Here is a 22,078-nt window from a genome sequence, read left to right on the forward strand (position 1 = left end):
AATCGTTTGTAGTTATTGGGTAATAGTACTTGTGGTAACTGGGAATTGTCTATTTAATATACGACTAAATACCAGTATTTTCACAGCTGACAGACCAGATGTTTTACTTCCTGTAAGTACTTGCAACACTTTCCGAAATAACGGCTTGCCAACGAACAATTAGCAGCGTTTCCTTTATCTTATGTGGATCGCTACTGACGTTAGCAAACTTTTTCAGATCCTCCTGTTATTTGATTAAGAAGTCCGATGTCAAAGCGCGAGTAAAACTGGGACGCCTGTAAAAATATTCAAGTGGTCGCCAAGTAGGAATTGAGAGCCTGTTATTCCAGCAACAGTAGTAGTCTACTCACACTGATTCTAAAAAATACAATTTTCTTCGTCAGTGCAATTCTTTTTGGTCAGAGAGAGAATTACAAGTTTTAGTCGCAACAGTAGTTGCACAATTAAGAAACAAAGGAAAAGACCACTACATTTATAACACATGAGGACTCTCGAAGGAAGCCAGTAAGCAATTATTTCAGGAAGTAAACCAGTATAAATAAAATTCGGCTTATAAAAATGATACCTTCAAAAGATGTGTGTTGAATATGTGAGAGAAATCCAAGTCTTACCAACATTCAGGACCAGCTCATAACTCTAAGTTCAGTAATTTTGTAGAAACTATAGTCCACGAGCTCTTTTTCAAGTTCAGTGGTTTATTAATGTTCTGTTTCGTTTTGAATGTGATTTTGTTTTTTTGCACCTTTGTGGCGGTAAAGTGACTTTGTGAGAACTACTGCTGTCATGTGTCAAGATTGTGTATGTCCCTCTTTGTTGAAAGAAGTTTTCTATTGTTGTCTATGAATTCAGTGAGTAAATGTATTTACAACTGAGTAAATATCTCAAAAACCGTACACAGATGCCTACATGTAGTCCTACTGTTGGCTCTACGATCAATCTCCACTCAATTGTATAGTTTAAAAACTTTTATGACCCTTGTAGCATTTCCCAGCAGTATTAGGCCACAGGAGAGTAGATGAGAGTAGATAGGAACTGTACCAATCGAGAGAGCATTATAATTTCTAGTTCATTATTCCGAGAAGTAGCTCTTAGTGCAAAGAATGCCGAACTAAGTTTCATAAGTAGTTTTTCAGTATGACCAGTCTATTTTAACTAATTACATCCCTTGGATACCTACAAATTTTGCGCCAGATGTTTATTTTTTCTGTCCTTTAATGTCTATGTCAGCAGCTTATAATTTCTTGTTTACGACCTGAAACTGTGTAAGATTTTTTTTCGAAATATTTAAGGTTAAACTGTTTGCTGTGAACCATTTGCATACTTTGATTGTTATTGGTTTGGTTGTAACTTGTTTAGTGGAGTTTGTCTCTTTGATCATGATACTTGTATCATACATAAACATTTTTGCTATATTTATTGACACTGCCCCCCCTCCCGTCCCCGAGTTTTTTAATGTTCGGACTCAGTCCTTAAGGCTACCTATCGGTGTTTTCCCCACCCTCCCTTGGTCTCTGTCATCCACGATCTTCTCTGTGACCTTGGTGATGCTGCTTGTTCAATCGACTTCCCTTTAGTTCCTGGTCACATAGGTATCCCAGGTAATGAACCTGTTGCTAATCTGGCTGGGAGAGGGGAGTGGCCACCTGTCCCCCATTCTTTGTGACTCCTCTGGGGTGATTTTGTGGCTTTACATCAAAACCCTTTTTGCTCAATTGTGGGCTGACTCCAGAGAGGCTGCCTCCTTCACCCTCTCGAACATACTTGGCGGCATCAATGGGTCTCCCACCATGTGGTGTTGTTCCCTCTGCCTCTCCCATTGGGAATCTACCACCCTCTGCCATCTTCGTATTGGCCACAAAGGGTTGACCTATGGGTGTTTACTCCACAGTGTACCATTCGCCACCCCCCCCCCCCCCTTTCTAGTCGCGGGGCTACCCTTAATGGTGATGCACATTTTTCAGGGCTGCTCCCACCTTTTGGCCCTTTACACTGGATGTCATCCCACCTTCCTTCTCTCGGGTGGTGGCAACGGACGACCCTTACATATTTACATCTGCACCTGGTTTTCTACACTTGGTGAGGATGAACCCGCACTGCATTTATCTCCCAGTGTGAAACTTTGGAGTTGTTGTTGTTGTTGTTGTGGTCTTCGGTCCAGAGACTGCTTTGATGCAGCTCTCCATGCTACTCTATCCTATGCATGCTTCTTCATATCCCAGTACCTACTGCAACCTACATCCTTCTGAATCTGTTTAGTGTATTCATCTCTTGGTATCCCTCTACGATTTTTACCCTCCACACTGCCCTCCAATACCAATTTGGTGATCCCTTGATGTCTCAGAATATGTCCTACCAACCAATCCCTTCTTCTAGTCAAGTTGTGCCACAAATCTTCTCTCCAGTTCTGTTCAGTATCTCTTCATTAGTTATGTGATCTACCCATCTAATCTTCAGCATTCTTCTGTAGCACCACATTTCGAAAGATTCTACTCTCTTCTTGTCTAAACTATTTATCGTCTACGTTCCACTTCCATACATGGCTACAGTATACAAATACTATCAGAAACGACTTCCTGACACTTAAATCTATACTCGATGTTAACAAATTTCTATTCTTCAGAAACGCTTTCCTTGCCATTGCCAGTCTACATTTTATATCCTCTCTACTTCGACCATTATGAGTTATTTTGCTCCCCAAATAGCAAAACTCATTTACTACTTTAAGCGTCACATTTCCTAATCTAATTCCTGCAGCATCACCCGATTTGGAGTGACAAAAAAGTCAGTAAGTTATGAAGAAATTGTCTAATAAAGAGTTGGTAAAGGGTTTCCTCCTACCCTCTGAGGGTCCTGCCTGTCTTTACTAGAATGACAGGCAGAGAGAGTCAGCCAGTTTCAGTGCAGGTAACACTGTACTAAGACCACTGCTTTCCCTGCCTGTGTCAGTCACTCTGTCAATTTCGATTCTTGTGAGTACGAGGAAGAGCCTAGCGAAAATGACTGTGCTTAAAAACGACTATTCAATGAAGAAACATTTAACTACCACGATAAATGCAGGAGGTGGCTAGAATAATGTGATGATGTTCAGTTGTCCTCAAAACGTTGGCGAGATTTATCTGTAAGAACGAACCTAAACTCTTCAGCAAAAATAAAATTTTGGACTTAATTTCCGAACTGTTGGACTAATTTAATAGTTAGTTTGAACTATTCAAACGAGATTCTGTAGTCTCAGCATTTCTTTGTTTCATATTCGTGTGAAAACCAACACAGTAATCTTGTAAACATTCGATTGTCCTAAAAATGGGTTATCCGAACATCCCTCATCGCCAGTTGTTCTGAATAACGAATGCTCTACTGTAACTATCTTGTTTCAGGTCCGCATGGAGAAGACGAACGTAATGGTGAGTAAGCATCTAGTAAAGCAGCTGACAACGGAATTCGTACAGCAGCATCCGTTCTGGAAGGCAGATGTCTCACAGATGCAAGCTGCCGTGGAAGTCTTCATGGACATTGTAACCAGACGAGAGTTTCCGGACTTCATTACTACTTACCTGAACCAATGCCCTCTTTTCTGGCACTTTCAGAGAGTGTGAATCTTCAGGCAATACGCTTCACAACCGGCAGTTAAGACAAAAAAAAATAGCAAAAATATTACATGCTTAATCATTATTTTCATTGTTTAGAGAGCATTGTAAAACGCTATTAAGCCCTATCGAGGCTAGGGAAAAGCGATAGGGTAAACCTGCTGTGGGTCCCCGGTCACTCAGGAATTAGTGGCAATGAAAAAGCTGCTAGAATTCTCGAGGGCTTCAGTAAATGACTACTAACATTCTGGGGTAGGAATTTTTCACGTTTAATGCGTACTATGCAGAGGTGGATCATAGTAAAACGGTAGAACAGATTACAGAGTGAGATGATTGCTAATTTAACATATGAAACTCACAATCGAGAGGAACGGGATTCAGATTCCTGCCCGACCATAACATTTCGTTTTTCCAGAGCGCCTACAAACCGGTTTCCTTTGAAACGCGGCTAATTTCCTTCTCAGTTCTTACCTAAACCGATATTACTCTCTGTATCTCATGAACTCGTCGCTTTTCTTCCTTTCAATCATTTTCAGAAATTTTCAAAGGAAGTGGTCTCCACACCAGGTGCCAAACTTTTCTAGGCTCTGGAACTTCAATTGAACAATTAGAATGCGCCTGACTAACAGATTCAAAGATTTGGCCTCCTATCACTTATCAACCTCCATCGAGTCACTTCCAGGTAGCTACAGGAACTGTACCTCCTGAGAAAATGATGTAAAGGATAATGGCAGCAACAAAGCCTGAGATAGGATTCTGAAAGGAATCTTACACTTTGTAGCGAGCTGTATGCTGACGAGTACCATAGCAACTAGTTATTACAATTCCGTAGCAAATCAAACGTCCAGATCAATTACCTGTCCAACATGTACAATGTCCTTGCAATGTATTGGTTTACGTGAGCATCGCTTACGGATCAGGCACTCCGATTCCTTCGATGGCTACGACTATTTTTTTCTTAGTAGAGAACCATCTAGAACATCCCTTCTTCCTCAACGACGCAACACTGAGAGAGAACAAACAGGAACGAGTATATTATAGCAGAAATGCTTGGAAGCACAATGCTAAAGTGCCAGTCTGCAAATAAAAAGGTCATGCTTTCGATCCCCGATCCCTCCTAGAATTTTAATCTGTCATATTCAGTTCTTTCACCTCTGGCAATGTTTGTTGATCGAAAAATGCCGTATTGCATTGCAGTTTGACTTCCTCCTTAAGCTGTAAGTCCCCTTATAAACAGCTGGATAAGTCCGTTGCATGATCGGACGAAGGTAATGGCATACTACCTCTAATAGGACAATGCCTAGTGAATCAGTGAGGGTGATGATGGCTTTACTTTTTTTATTGTTATGTCCTATTCATCTGGCAGAACTACCAAAGCTGTTAACGTCACATTTTCTGATCCACTTCCAGGTCTGAAACCCTTCCTGTTCCCTTAGGTTACGCTCTTACAGATATGCATCACTGTAGAAGTAAAATTTCGTTTTGACTAACCGCATTCACGTAAGCTGACAGTTCACACCATTCGGACATTTTAAATTGGCCTAATGATACCGTTCCTTGTCATTGAGATTTCGCGATCCCTTGTGCACCTCTTACCACATACAGGCACGATACACAGCGTCCACTTCTTCATATATGTTCCTAATTGTTGCCTCCAGATGGTGCTGCTCACTGTGAAAGCGCTTAATCGCAGTGTTATACCAATAATTTGCTTGCCATATATTATAAAGTGACATTTGAAATAGGTCAGGCACCCAATTACTGCTGAACTCCGCAATAAAACAGGGGAAAAAAGTAGGAAGCAACTAGAACTGCCAAATGCATAGACTCCAGCAGCACCTCTCATAGATTGATTATTTGCTTACTATGTAACGCACTGTAATATTGCTGCGTATTTAAGTAGTTTTAATGAAGAATAAACTTCTCAGACTATCGTAGAGGCTAGACACTTAAGTTACAATGTGCTTTTGCCAATGATCATCGACTAATGCATAAAGAGTTAGAATTAAGAATTAATATAGCTAATAACTGGAAACAGGCTATACAGAACGAGTCAGAAAATAGAGGGTTTACTATCTTGAGTATCAAACATCTGTACCTAGGAAACAACACATCTAAATAGCTTTTGTACAATAATTTCTAATGATGCTTGTAGAGAAATAGGATGCAAAAAAAAGAAGGAAATGTATTTATAACAAAAATATCTTCATAAAGCCCTTAAGTATTTAACCACAGGAAATTGCAATGTATATTTGATACTAAAGAGGCATTAGTGACAACTGCTCTACCAGAGTGGGAAGAACAGTAAGAGTTTGATTAATGTAGGTCCACCAAGCCGAAAAACCATTTCATCTCTGTAAACTGAAATAACACAATAACATATGAATAAAGTGTTAAAGAAAATAATACAAATATAATTATGTTGTTTTAAATATTTGGCATATCCCAACTCTCACTAAAAGCTACAAAACAACAATCCCACACAGATAAAGAATGTGACTCATGGTGCATCTATGTTATGAAAAAGAATGTCACAGTAAATCTGATAAAGAAATAAACAGTAAAGGACAGAAAAGATACAGATAGCAAATTGCAAGGCCAATGAGTCGTGGATATGTAGATTATTGAAGAAACATATAGCTTTCAGAATACCTATCAAACCATAAACAAGCCACTGCAAATATTTACAATGTGAACATGTCAAATATCTGATTAAGACAGCTGTCTCGGGTTGCTTCCTGATGATGATAAACATAGCTGAAATATCGTACATAAATGTAAATTTTAAGGAAACACAAGTCTGTAGTTATTCATTAGCAACCCGATGAAACATACAAAGGAAAATAAAAAGGGGTATATTTGTAATTTAAAAATGCAGCTACTAATTGCGAAATACAACATTTAAGGACAGTAACATCTCATTTCAAACTCTAATACGTAACGTTAGCACATTAGAAACAATGTGAAGTTATATGATGCAGTTTATTAACCACAGCCTTGCACTGGCAATTATGCACCAGTTAAAATGTGATTTACTAATGTAAATACCTTGTTGCAACATAATTATAACATTACTTAAGCCAAACATGTAAATACTGTCTAATAATCAAAAACTGCATTACCTTCATGTGACAACTATTAGCTAGAATGCTTAAATGCTTAACTAGGTTAAAGTATTCATATCCTTAGCTGCTGATTTCTCATCTGTAGGAACACTTGATATGGCTGCTTGAAAGGGGTTGGCTGATGGAAGAGAATGTTTGTACATAGTTCCAATTAATATATATTTTTACACTGTATTTTCGATGTTCACAAAAATCGTGAGTACAGAATTTAATTTTCATCTGCTAATTGAGCTTAATCTAAAGTACTTCTACGAAGTCCATAATTATTATTCGATTTTCTTTTAGATATGTAAGTTTCATGTACTCAGTCTATATATTGTTTTATCACCATAAAGACTGAAAATCTTTATTTAAGAGTGCTGCTCATTCAGTTTTAGGAACAGTTACGTACCAAGATCAGAATACCAACCTCAGTAAGAGATCATGAGGTAAGTGGAACAGGAAACGTAGTCTCTGGCCAAAAATGTGACATGTAAGATAACAAATAGCATGCATATGCTTTTGACATCGCATCCAGTGACCAGGAGAGGTCTGTAATGAAGGTATGTCACCAAAGCGCAGATCTTTCACTGTCCTGTGTTAGTAGTCTGTTTTCCAAGTTACACCATCAAGTGTACCTGGTAATGTAGAGGACATTCTTCAGGACAACTATTGTTGCAGCTAATGATAGATTTCCACTAGAGTTTTGAAAATATTAGTTCTTAATGCAAGTACTACTTTAAATGGCATTCCATATCAAATCACAAGCTCAGAAAATTTCCACAGATCCAGCAATAAAAGCAGAATCAAAGAAATATGTGGATGACATGGTTGGTAAACACAGATAACTGCACCTTCCTATATAGTCATGAAGAGCAAAATGTAGTCATCAAGACTAAATGGAGGAGACCTTTTCGTTGGACAGAAGATTTCTAATTTTTATTTCAGATGCTGGGACTTGGAAAACGAATATGGAAAATCATGTCTGAAGAGATTCTACAGAGGCACTTCATTCAATTGTAATACACCTCCATAGTGAAAGGTATTTCATACCTGGTACTCAGTAGTGACTTCCTATAACTTTGCTTAGGTTTTTGACTCTGTAAACTGTACTAAATCAGGTGAAACATTTCTGCATTATGACATCAAAGGTAAATTAGTTGCATGACTAGAATGTTATTTACACAGAAGGAAACAGATCGCCTAAACGATGCAGCCACGACAGTAAATTCAGAATGAAAAAATGTTGAAAATGGAATTTCCCAGCGCTTAATCCTTAGACCACTAACGCTCGGGGGAGGGGGGGGGAAGGACCGTTTGATAAAACAGAGGGCCCAACCCGATAGATTGTCATCAGTTCTGCGGTAAACACCCTACGCATGGCAGGCAAGAGATGGTGTTTCACGCCAACATTTGACATGAAGGCATATATCCCATGATCGGCGAATTTAGAGCCATCGGTTTAAAGAACAATGGCATCCTGAAACACCAGTAAGAGTATTTTGAACAAACAATGGAGTACCATTGGACCAATGGAGGCTTTCAGACCCTGGAAGAGCTCCATCTGAATTCAAGGCTGAGGGACTAACCAAGGGGAGTGGGTGGCCGGAAAACGACGTGGGGAAGAAAACAAGGAGGGGTGACTGACGTCGCAGTGGAGAGAAGAGAGGCAGAGCCCAATTGGTAGATGCACCTGAGGGCATGTAGCAGGCGTGTGATGGGCTGAAGCCATGAAAACAATAGAATAGTAGGGGTGAGCAGGGGAAGAGCGGGTAGTGATTGGAAACCATCATCTTGGACTGCCAAATAGAAAGGTCAAGGTTCCCAGCATCAATCAGAAGACTATTGACAGGGCTAGTGTGAAAGGCTCCAGTGACTAAACAGGTACCACAATCGTGTCCCAGTTGAAGAAGAGCAGTGTGGAAGGGGCAGCTGATTCATAAACTTGGCAACTATAGTCCAGATGAGATAGGACTAATGTTCAGTGACGAAGGATTGAATGATCTGCACCCCATGAGGCGTGGGCAAGGAAGCTAAGGACATTGAGTTTATGAAAACAGCCAACCTTCAGATGACTGATATGGTGCAACCAAGGAAGAAACGGAATGGAGGGCCACAGTCAGGAGTTGGGCATAGAGGTAGACCTTCAGATCAGGAGCTGTAGTACAGCAACAAATGCACCACCCTCGACTTAAGGGGAGAGAATTGAAAACTTTGCGAGGGTATCTACATGGAAAAGGGCCAGATGGCATGCTGGAACTATCGTTCCGCAAAGGCCACTGAGTGGGAGCTTGCCCAAATGCAGAAATCACCCACATACAGAGCAGCTGTGACTAACATCCGGCAGAGCTACAAGTACATTAATATTGATGAGAAAAAGAAGGGCACTAAAGACGAAACCTTGTTGATCGCCATTCTCTTGGGTCCCAGATAGCTGCGAATAGTGCCATTCTAGTTCCTGAACGACCAGTGGGACAGTAACTGCCGAATAAAAATCGGGAGGGTGTCCTAACGACCCCACTCGTGCAGCATGAGGAGGATGTGATGGCGCCAAGCTGTCTTGTAAGCCTTATGAAGGTCGAAGAAACCTGCGACGAGATGGCGCTGAGGAAATGCCTGTCAAACCGCAGTTTCCAATCGACGCAGATGATCGATTGGAACTGTTCCTCCCATAAGTGCTAAGGAGGTAAAAGACCATGAGATTAAAGGACCCAATTGAACTGATGAGCCACTATCCATTCTAGTAACTTACAGCATACTGGTCGCAGTGACTGGGCGGTAACTATCAAGGAACGAGAGATTCTTGCCAGGTTTAAGGACAGGAGACAACGATACTGTCCCTCCATTGAGAGGGGAAACTGCCTTAGAGCCAAATACGGTTAAAAACCTGGAGGAAATATTGCCGTTGTAGAGGACTGAGGCGTTGAAGCCATTGGTTATAGATGGAATCAGAGCCAGGAGCTGAATAGTGAAAAGAGGGTCAGAAGAAGCTCCCATTCAGTAAATGGTTCATTGCAAGATTCCGTCTGACAAGGGGTAAAACTTAAGTGGGAAGTTGCACCCTCCTGTTTCCAGAGGAGGAGGCAGCTAGGTAGGAGGCTGACCTGATGCCATGGGTCGCTAGGTGTTCCGGGAGAACTGATGAATTTGTACAAATGCCTCCTGGAAGGGCAAGGCTCAGAATGGAAGACTGCCGCTGACAAGCTTGGAGGTGCGGAGTGCAGCCCACACCTTTGGCGAAGGGAGAGAAGTACTGAGAGAGGAGACAAAGCGTTCTGAACACACCCATTTGTTCTGTTTGAGTAAGGAACAGGCTTTGGCGCGAACACATTTGAAGGTAATAACACCAGCAGAGGACGGGTGCCACTTCAGATACTGCAAGGCGCGAGGACGATCACGGATAACAGGGCAGTTCCCATGCTCCACTAAGGAACTGGCGATGGCGAACGAGGCCTGTCAAGTGGGCAAAGGCAATGCTGGAAGCGCGGATTATCTTATCTGGACGATCACAGACGACCTCATCAATACAACCTGACAAAGAAAGTTGAAACACGACCTGGGAGGTACGTAGAAGCCAATCAGCACGATGGAAAGCCCAGTGGGGTAACCTGGTCACTGGGACGCGGGAAGGCAACGTGAGATCCAACAGGAAGTGGTCACTATCACTGAGGTCACCGTGTGTTTAGTTTAAGGGCGCAAAAACAACTAATGTCATCCATGTTCATGTTAAAACTGTAGAACACTAACCAGGAAAGTACTTGGGCTCGAACAAACAGATCTGTATGAACGTTTGGTTACAGGACCATTATGTACGTCTGAATGTGCTGGTGGGTGTCGTTTTTCTGCAAAACTCTGCAGTCATGCTCTAGATATCACTGTAGATGTAATTGTAGACGCCATACGCAATGCAGCAATCTTAACTATAAATGTAAATGCGGAATGTCAATAAAATGCTCCGAGCAATACGAATGACTGCAAAACGCACAGTGAAGAAATGCAAGTTGATCGCATGGCGTATTTGTACATTCTATAATATCAGTGTTGAACGCCACGTCAGTGACACCTTTGAAGTTGTTCACTGGTTCACCAATATCGTAGACAGCGTTCTACCACGCGTAACGAAGCATTGGTCTGTATACTCCCGCAGATAACTGATTGTAAATGACAGAATGCATGTTCATGACAAAGAATCTGTCGTTCAATTTCGGCTGCATATTACTGGAACGTAGTTTAATGAAGTCTGTTATTCTTTTGGCATATATTTTATATTGCCTGAAGAAATACACATACAGAGGTTGTGCATATTTTATAGTTTTAGGCGGAATGATTTTTAAATCTACATGTTTTCCGCCAGATGCTTCAGTAGTACTCGTTCATCCTTATGTCCAGACCAGGAGTCACAAAGTACTAATGACTTTCTCGACAAATGTGGATTCAAAACTGACAGAAAAAACGTCTTCAGATTTGTTTCGTCATCTTCCCACTCACACTTGCATCGACGACGACATTTGGAGGGCACCGCGTTTCTATTTCCCAAGACACTCGGGGTCCAAACTTTACACTGGGTTCTTGGAAGCAAATCGTTTGTCTGCCAATTGTCCGTCCATTGATATAGCAACATCGATCGTGTAAATATGTGTTGCACAGTTAACTGATTGCAGCATCGCGACAGTGTTTCTCTCCCCTTTCATGGTTACTGTTCTGTCACAAGGAAGTTCATAGTTGAACTGACTCTGATCACAGTTCCATACAGAACTAATATCGATGTTTTCTCTCGTGATATGCTCATTGACGTCAGCAACATACGTTTGAGCTCTTTCAATCAGCTCTTCTTTGTCATCCTTATCTTTTCGTGCTTCGAGCATAGTGATACGGCGTGATGTTATCCTAAACTACTTTTTCAACTTAGTAATAAATCCTAGTGAAGCTGTAAAGTTTGTACACCCGAGATTTCTGGCTACGTCCAATGCCCAATATTGTGAATACCAATAGTGAACGGCGGAACCGCATTCTCGCACTTCATCGAATTTCGCGATTACACGCTCCTTGATGGTCTTGAACAGCAGTGTACGATTTCCTTTGAAAACTGTATTTCCTTCTCTTTTCTTTGCCACATAATGCAGTATGTTTTTAATATTGCTTTTAGACTTCAGTTTAGGGTATATTTTCAGAAGCTTGTCGTATGTGTCGAAACCTCTTACGTAATAATCATCATACATGTTCTCCAGTGTGTTGTCATCAAACGCCGTGATGATACTTGCAACTTTAACCTTCTTCTTGGGAGACGGTTGGTATTCAGTGTCACTGCTTCCATCGCCTCTTCCCGCACTTGCCGTAGCACTACCGTTTGCAATGAGTTGTTCGTCATTATCACCCCTATCATCACCATTATGTGTTAGTGTTACAACAGTATTTGTTTCTAACTTATGCTCATATTTCTGCGCTATAATATATACCAGAAAACATGCGAATGATTCGTCTTCTACATCAATACCATCTTCACGAAGAAAGGTTTTTCGTAACTTCATCTCAACCAATCGCAATACATTAGCAGGATTGATTACCAATCGCCGAGCCATCTGACTCTTCAATACACAAATAATGTCACAAAACGCAACTTCAGAGGCACACTGCACCGTCCATACTGGTCCCGACTGGCGTACCGGCAGGTCAGTGTGCAATGCGTAATGGCATACGCAGAGGCCTCTTACGGACGACTGCAGAGTTTTGCAGATGCGGGAGTATCACTAGTGCAATAAGAGACCTTTACATTATTTCTCACACGATTTTGGTGTATTTGTGTTTGTTCGAGCCCAATTACTTTCCTGGTAAGAGGAGTTACAAACGACTACACGTCAATCCCAATCGCAGGAAGAGAAGACAGCTAAAAACAGGGACGTGGAGAAAGGTCTACAAAATGCGCCGTAGAGGAACGGGGGTCCAAAACTAAAAATTAAATGACCTTCACCGTATTGCTAAGACGAATAAAAAGTAAAACGCGGTCGACAGCACGCGCGTCGTTCGCTAGATGGGCCGATGACTCAGACGGCAAACACAAACGGGAACGTAAGCGGTTGAAAAAGGGCATACTGTCGGGAAATGACGAACAGTCAAAAGTTGGTCGCAATGTGCATAAAGTGGTGGGGGAGCACCATTTAACAAATGGCGATGGCTATAGAGACAGCACTCAGTACGCAACCTATTACAATGATCTTCTCGCGGAGATAGGGCTGAGAGGAGGTCGTCCAAGTCACTGGGAGAGGCTTAATAACCCGGAGCTTATCCCACGAATGGAGGACCAGTGGTGATGCCGAAGTGACATCACCTGTTGACAGGCGGCAACACAGACATCCTCGGATGGAATGGAAGAACCAGTGGGCTGAGGTACGAGGACTGCAGCCTTGGCAGCAGCGTCGGCGGCCTCGTTTCCTGCCAGACCGACGTGACCAGGAACCCACAAACAGTGAGCAAGTGACAGCTTTCCTGGACCGGTTGTATGGACCCGTTGAATGGACGGTGTACAGCACACGAACGCTTTGACGGGCACAGAAAAGAGCTAGAGACTTCAAAATTTATATTTAGATTCATCTTTCATAATGATTTAATAAAAACAGTGCTTTGGATTTCACAAATTAAGACTTTAGTGGAAATTCATGATTTTCTGGTTTTCGTCTCAAAACTGAAGGAAGCAAGATAGATTAAGTAGGCTAATAAATAAGGCTAGGATGTTTAGATTTAAATAGGTTGGAGGTCCGCTATGACTGTGAAGATGTGAAGAGTTTCTTTTGAATACCTATAAAATTATAGCGATAGCGGATCTCAAAAGGGCCAGTTCAGAGCTCATCTACTGCGTGCAGTGTAATTTAATTAATTCTCTCGCCCAAAATATTTAACTTAGCCACGTCAAAATTTTATTATCAATACTTACCTGCGTGCTGAATGCACGTTTAAATTAAGAGCTTCATCGGCCATCAGCAAAAGAAGCTATAAATTATTATGTAACTTGAAGTGGTGCGTTACTAGCCCAGCGGCTAGTCGGGAGAGCCGATTTGATCAGGCGTTCCCTTAGCCGTCCGCACCGCGGCTATATATATAAGAGCGCTGCGCGAGGAAGGAAGGCCCCAGTTCTCTCCAGACGCTGAATAACACGCCATCTGTGTCGGGAGTCGCGTCGCATCGATATCACTGCTACAAACAGCCTCGGGTGCCGTATTAAGTTACTAGAGATACGCGGAACCGTGAAAGCATTTCAAGTGAAGGGTTAATTCTGGGATGATTTTCATTATCTAGCCTCAGTTGGCGTATTGTCGTATTTTCACGTGCCGTCGCGGGACAGACATTCTACCAATTATTTAGCGTGGCGTTTGATGAAATATTCTCATCAAATTTTGGCGAGCATTCTTTTTAACATTTAATTCGGACATTTATAGTTGCATCAGCGCATTAGACTCTGAACTGCTCTGTTAGGTAGGTTGTAGGGATAATTGTGTTTGTTATCAGTGAATTTCAGAATATGCTCAACTTTTTTGGAAAATCGTTTTTGATTAGAAATCCCAGACAATCTCCTAATTCCTCAGAGCTATAAGCTGCAGCTATAATGGTATTCTCAGATGAAGTGGGCACTAGGAACTCTAATTACAGGCTTCATGTTTTGTTAAATCACTTTCTGGGGGCTAAAAAGTAAATAGAGAGCCAGTGTTGAGAACGGCGAAAGACAGCATTAACAACATTCTAAAAGCCTGAAACTGATTCAACATTCAAACATTTATACAGCAAATTTTATTTTCACAAGTGACTCGCCGCCCCACAAATTGTTTGTAGAAAAAGGTAGTTACGAAATTGTGTGGCAGTTTGAAAGCAGAAGAGCATACAAAAAACAAATGTTCGGTTGTGAACAAATTGATGAACCTATACAGTATACAATCTGCTGAAATGCGGTAAAGAGTTAGCTTTCTCAACACAATGATAGACGCTATAATAGTGGACACTGAATCCGATTCAAAGCCCTCAACGAATATTTTGAAAGATTTGGTTTTATTTACGATTTGCATTATTTGAAATCGTTATCCAAGGACAACCTTCGCAAACGTTGTAATGATTTAGGTACAATACTTCGAGCAGGCGAAAATAGCGACATACAGCCTTTTGAATTTCATGAGGATCTCCATCTTTTAAAATCCAACCGACAGGACTCAAAGACGCAAAACAAATTATTCAGTACATATTAGAAAATAAGTGGAAGTATATCCAAATATTTACATAACAATCAGAATAAAGCTCACAGTTCTGGGCCATACAGCTTCGGCCGAGAGGCGTTTCTCAAAGTTAAAACTGATTAAGAGATATTTAAGAAGCACGGTGTGCCAAGAAAGACTATCTGCGTAGTCAGTACTATCAATTGACGTGGAAATAGTGGCTGGTGTTAGCTACGACGCAATCTTTAATACAGTGAGGCGAAAAGCCGGACGTTTCGTTTATTTTAATGTGTGTTCAATATAATTTTTGTCATTGCAATAATCCTTGTACATTATAATAACAAAATTTGTATATAATTATTATTCGTGTGTAATTCAGCTAATTTAATTTAACATTTTCTTTCTGACTGCAAAGAAAAAGGGGCATCGCAAAGCTGATTCAGTTTTCGCCTAGCACCACCACTGCCGAGAAGAGGGACACGCCCTGTGTTAGTGTTCAAAGGAATCATCGAGGTGGGCATAGGATGGGTGGCCACGCTTGGCAGACAAACGGCATACATATCTGCTGAGGAGAAAGCGACAGCAGTAGGACAGCGTTAGTTTTGCAGCTTCTGGATATAGGCTCTCAACCGGGCTAGTGTAAAAGACGCCAGTGGCCAAATGGATAACACGATGGGTGATGGTATTGAGACAACTTAAGAGCGACGGACGTGCAGATGCATAAACGAAACAACCATAGTCTAGTTTCGAACGGACAAGCGACCAGTACAAACGGAGGAGGGTGATTCAATCTGCTCCCTAGGAACTACTGCTGAGGAGATTTAGGACATTGAGGAACCATGTACAGTGGGCTGCCAGGTGAGACACATGGGAGGACCAAGAAAGTTTCCTATCGAACATGAGGCCCAAGAATTTCGTAGTTCAACGAGTGGAAGAGCAACAGGCCCAAGATGTAAAGATGGGGGAAGAAACCAACTATGTCGCCAGAGATTCATACAAACGTTTTTGACAGTCAGAAAGCGGGAGCCATTGTCTGTGCTCAATGAGTATAGACGATTGAGACATAGTTGAAGACTTGCTCAAGGAGACAAGTCCGTGGAGATCTGCAATAGATGGCAAAATCATCAACGAAAAGGGTGTTTGAGATGCCCAGCAGGAGACAGGCCATTATAGGGTTAATGGCGATAGCAAATAGGACGACGCTCAGGATGGAACACTGAGGCACACAGTTTTCCTGGATAAAGGTATCGACAACACAAAACCAACAGGTACGTTGAAACCTGTCTTTCAATTCCTGAAGGAAACAGGGCAGGCGGCCATGGAAGCTCCTGTTGTAGTGAGTACAGAGGATACCAGTCGTCCAGTAGGTGTCTTCCGCTGTCTCCAAATCGAAAAACACGGCCAGCATGGGCTTTCTGCTGAAAATCATGACATGGGTGGACAAAGTCAAGAGATGGTCAACTGCAGAACGCTGCACTCTAAATCCACACTGTGCAGTGGTTAGTCAATTGCGAGACTCGAGCCACCAAACCAGCCAGGCATGAATCACATATTCCATCACCTTGCAAACACAGATGGTGAGAGAAAAGGGGCGGCAGCTATAAGGAAGGTGTTCGTCCTTAACGGGATTAGGTATGGGTATGCAGTGCTTCACGCCAGTGTTTGAGAAACGTGCCCTCTGCCCAGATGTGGTTGCATTTATTAAGCAGAAAGGGCTTGCCCACAAGAGAAAGGTGCTGCAACATCCGAAGGTGAACAGCTTCTGGCCCTGGAGCAGAGGATTGGGATGAAGTGAGAGCATGATCTATCTCCCTCACAGTAAAGGTTGGTTGGTTGGATTAAAATAGGGGGAATAAAACAAACGAGACTGACAACTCAAAATGGAATGAAAGGAAAAATCACAAGAACAATGAAGGACAAAAAACACGTAAATGGACAAAAGAGGACAAGGAAATCACAGAAACGCACTTGGGTGGAGGACACAGAGGGACAAAGGACATGCACTAAAACTTAGATAAAATAAGAAAACCCACTATCACGAATAAAACGTAAAACTTAATCAGCTTATGAGGTGTGGTTAGATAAAATTAGCGGCAATGAGTCCGGTAACCCAAGATTCCTTCGCTGCGCAGCCAAAGTGGGACAGTGCACCAGAATATGGGCCACTGTCAACTGGACGCCGCACCAACACTGAGGTGAGTCTTCACGGCGCATGAGGTAACCGTGGGTCGCCCAAGCATGGCCAATGGGGAGCCAGCAGAGGACAACCGATTTCCTGTGAGAGGCCTGCATGGAAGACATCCACACATTCGTAGTCTCCTAAATGACACACATTTTGTTGTGCATACTGTTATGCCATTCTGTCTCCCAAAGCCGAAAAACCCTACGGCGTAAGTCAGAACGCAGGTCAGGTTCAGAGATGCCAGTCTCCAGAAGCAGTTTCCGCATAACCTATTTGGCCAGCTCATCGGCAAGTCCATTGCCTGGCATGACGACGTGTCCTGGTGTCGACGAAAACACCTTTGAACGACGGGAGTGGTCCAGGGCATAGATGGACTCCTGGATGGACGCTACCAAAGGATGGCGAGGGTAGCACTGGTCAATAGCTTGTGGGCTACTCAATGAGTCAGTACACAGAAGAAACAATTCCCCAGGGAATGAAAGGATATACTGAAGTGCACGAGAAATGGCCATCAGCTCTGCAGTGAATACACTGCAGCCATCGAGCAAGGAATGCTGTTCAAAATGGCCTCCGTGGACCTAGGTGAAACCATCGAGCCGTCTGTGTAAACCACTTCAGAGCCCTGGAACATGTTAAGAATCGAGAGGAAGCGACAGCGGAGAGGGGTAGGAGTAACGGAGTCCTTAGGGTAATGAGAAAGGTTGTAACACCTCCGTTTTTATCCCGAGCTGATCTGATCGAATAGCAGCCCAATATTTATTATTAACATGACCGTGAACCTCATGGGGCTGGTAATCGGAATTGACTGCTACGGAAGTTGTTACTTTCCAGTTCATCATGTTCAATACTACAATACTGAATGTATGGTAATAAGGAACACCAACACAGTTTTACTAGTTACGAAGTTATATACTTCTCAAAACACAAAAAGGAGACAGTCACTGCCTTCGTCATACATATCTAATTACGGCTAATCTCGGCACAGGCTTTCTTCATTTGCGTTTATCGTCACACGTTAATCCATCACTGCATCCAACACTGCAAACCAAGGTTAGGCCGGCGCGGTAGACGCGAAACTAAATATCGGCACTAGTAACGTCACTGATCACTTTTATAAAGATACTTCATCACTTTCCCGGTATTTATTTATTATTTAGGGGTCTAACCACGGCGATGGTGACACCCTTCTCAGTTAAAAACCCTGTATTCCAATAATGGCCTTCACACACGCACCATTCCCACCAACCACTCTGGCGCATCTCGACACTCGCTCTCACAACACATTACAATCGATTGTTCGCCCTATCGACCTGTGCCGAGTGCAAAGTTATAGTAAGGGCCTAAGGACCCCTTACATCACCGCCCTAGAAGACTTCTTTGGAGCCTCTGGCGTAAAAGAATCGGCAAAGAAACTAGGTATTATGACATCTGAACAAAACACACAGTGTAAATAATTAATGAAATTACAATTTACCAAATAATCCCTCGACTCCGGTAGTGGGCTGCCTCCATAATAATATTCTACAAAAGATTATTACATCTCACAAACATACCATTGTCCAAATCACAATTTTCCATCATGGAGCAATAATCTTCTACAGTCCATATTGAATATAACACACAACATACAATCAAAAATTATTACGTGAACACATGACATATGAGTTATTATATTACAATTGAGTTGTTGCAGGTTTTACAGACATTCTCAAGTAATTATTTATATGAAATATGAAGCTCTATTCATAATACATCAGAAAATACAATGCAAATAAACATTCCCCTCTTTCAAATGTCTGATTAACAACTAAATGTTTCAAACATGTCTTACCCAAATACATCATGGAACTTGAACACCCCATTTCAGACATTTGCCCTAATCGAATTCCACTTCCTCATCTGGGTTATCCCTGTTCTCGTCTGAGTAGTACTTTTTATGTTTTCCACATGCCTCTTAGCATGTACTCTCTTTGTCCGTGCATATTCCAACTCCACCGTGTTAGGATGCCCAATTTTTAAAATCCTGTATGGTCCCTTATAAACGTGGTTGAATTTGTGTATTTCAGAGTTTATTTTCTTTGATTTCGCATGAATCTTTACTAGTACTAAGTCTCCCACTGGGTAAGTTATCAGTTTCACTAGCTTGTCGTATCTTTCCTGTCTTTTCCTAGTCTTCTCCTTCATACTTAATTCCACTAGTTCCAATTTCCTTTCCCAGGTCAATGAACTTCCTGGTGGGTAGACTAGCAACTCACAAAAAATACTGTTAGGTTCTTGATTGATCAATACTTCACATGGTGCAAACACTGTAGAATCATGTGGAAGGTGATTCCTGACCCAATCAAATTCTTCCAAATATTCTCTCCAAGAACCAAGCTTCCTATGACAGTATGTTCGGCATAAACGGTTCAGTTCCTTCATTCTTCTTTGTTCTGCAGGGTTAGAAGCTGGCTTATATCTAGAAATGGCAATTTGCTCTATTTTATGTTCATTTAGCATCTCTGTCCACTCCTTTGACCTAAATTGTGACCCATTATCACTCAAGATTCGCTTAGGAATACACACCTTTTGAAAATAGTCTTTCTCAAACTGGTTAATGATGGCTCTACTAGTGGCTTTCTTTAACGGGTAAAATTTTATGTACTTGGAAACCAGTTGTTCCACTACTAAGATTTGTGTGTAATTCCCTCGTGAGGCAGGAATTGGCCCAAAGAGATCCACTGCTACTATGTCTTTAATCGCTGTTGGTACAATTGGGTGCATATATCCTTTGTGCTGTACTGTAGTCGTTTTAGATTTTTGACAAGTGTCACATGTACTCAGTATCTTACGTATACGCCTTCCCTTGTTGTTGAATGCGCAATCTGACTTCAACTTTTCCAGACACTTCTTCGATCCATAATGCGCATTACTATAGTACGTATACCAAATTAATTTCTCTACCACATGCTCAGACACACAGAGTTTCCAGTTCTCCTCACTCTCCTTGTTCTTTTTATAAAGTATCCCATTGTGAATATAATAAAATGTGCGAATTCTTTCCTCTCCTGCACACCTGTATTTGTTTTTAATTGTCTTTAATTTCTCATCCTCGTTCTGTTCCCTGCACACATTCTTTAGGAACTTCATTACGAATTCTTCGTACTGTACTCCTTTCATCAGGTTAATTCTAACTTCTTCTCCTCCGGCCTGTCCACCAACATTCCTCTCGAGTCAGCTGGTAATCTTGACAAGGCATCAGGTATTATATGGGTTGCTCCTGGCTCATAAATTATCTCGAAGTCATAGTCCTGTAATGCCAGGACCCATCGCATTAGTCTGCTATGCCTCAATTTGCTTGTGGTCAGAAATGTAAGGGCCTTATGGTCAGTCACCACTTTCACATGCCTCCCCGCCAAATAATAACGGAATCTCTTAAACCCCCATACAACTGCCAATGCCTCCCTTTCAATAATCGAATATTTCCTCTCCCAAGCATTTAAACTCCTGCTACCAAACGCTATTGTTCTTACTCTCTCACCATTTCTACTCTTCTCCATTTGGTACAAATGTATCCCCAGTCCATAGTCAGAGCTGTCCACTCCCAAATAAAAGTCCTTGGAAAAATCTGGTTGGTACAATATGTCTGCACTACATGGTGCTTCCTTGATATTCTCAAACTCGGTATGGCACTCTGCACTCCAATGCCACGTCATTCTTGCCTTGGTCAATCCCCTCATATTCAGGGCATTCGGCGACTTTCTTAAGTATGTCCTCGCCCAGTGTCTTATCCATTGCTCTTATGAATGCAGACACTGACACATTAAGCCCAAACGGCAACACTCTAAATTGAAAGCACTTCCCTCCATAAGTAAATGATGTATACTGGTGGGATTCTGTGGGCAATAGTATTTGCCAGTAACCGACAGTTAAGTCGATACTACTAAGTACCTTCGTTCCTCGGAATTTTTGAATCAGTTCTTCTATGGTCTCAGACTTTTCCCGCTCCAGCTCGGTGATCTTGTTCACCATCTGCGCATCTAAAACTATCCTCACCTTTCCATCCTTCTTATCAACAACAAATAGGGGGCTATTATATTGACTGTTGGCCCTTTCTATAACACCAGGGTCCATCATCCTCTGTATCTTTTCATCTACTGCTCTTATTTTCGCCTCGGGAATGGAATACTGTTTTATATTGAACGGTTTATGGTTCTTTATCTTTAGCTTACACTCCACCCATTTCATGATACCTGACTGTTGAGAAAATACCTTACAACACCTGTATAATACAGTGGCTAATTTCCTCTTAATCTCCTCATCTAGGTGTGTCATTTCCTCCAACTTTTTACTGATCTTATCCTCTTCATGTTGACCCTCTCGTGCTAATCCCTCAAAGTACACCAACACTTCTTCTTCTAGTTCCTCTTCCCCGTATACTACTGTGGGTTCCTCTTCATAACACAAACTTATCCTTTTAAATTCTTCCTCTTCTTTTATTGCACTACCCTCAGCAAACTTTAACCTCTTTTCTTCTCTCTTTCTTCCTTTGACCTTGATAGTACCTTCATTAAAACTCACTATCGCTTCAACTTCATTCAACCAATCTATTCCTAAAATAATTGTGTTCAGTCCAGCCACCACCAAAAATGTTGCTTTGTATTCTTCTCCTTCTATCTCGAAGGTAATCAACACTTTTTCTTTAATAGGTTTATTCTTGCACCCAATGCATTCACAATTCTCACTCCACTCACTGGGAAACTAGGCAAGCTAATGTTCGCTTTCAGTGCCTGTTCATATAGCCTCTTGGATATTGCACATGATTCACTTCCTGTGTCAACTAACGCCTCAATATTCAGTCCACATAGCTTGATCCCTATCATGGTTAGTATGGGTTTTTTGGGAATCCTACTTCTTTCCTCCAGTAGATCTCCTCTTAGATCTCCACCATTGTCGTGTCTTAGTATGTTTATTCTGGTCCTTGTAGCTCTCACTCCTGACCGGACCTCATCTGGAGTGTCGTTCAGTTTTCTG

The sequence above is a fragment of the Schistocerca cancellata genome, chromosome 8 (assembly GCF_023864275.1).
Source record: "Schistocerca cancellata isolate TAMUIC-IGC-003103 chromosome 8, iqSchCanc2.1, whole genome shotgun sequence".
NCBI lineage: Eukaryota > Metazoa > Arthropoda > Insecta > Orthoptera > Acrididae > Schistocerca > Schistocerca cancellata.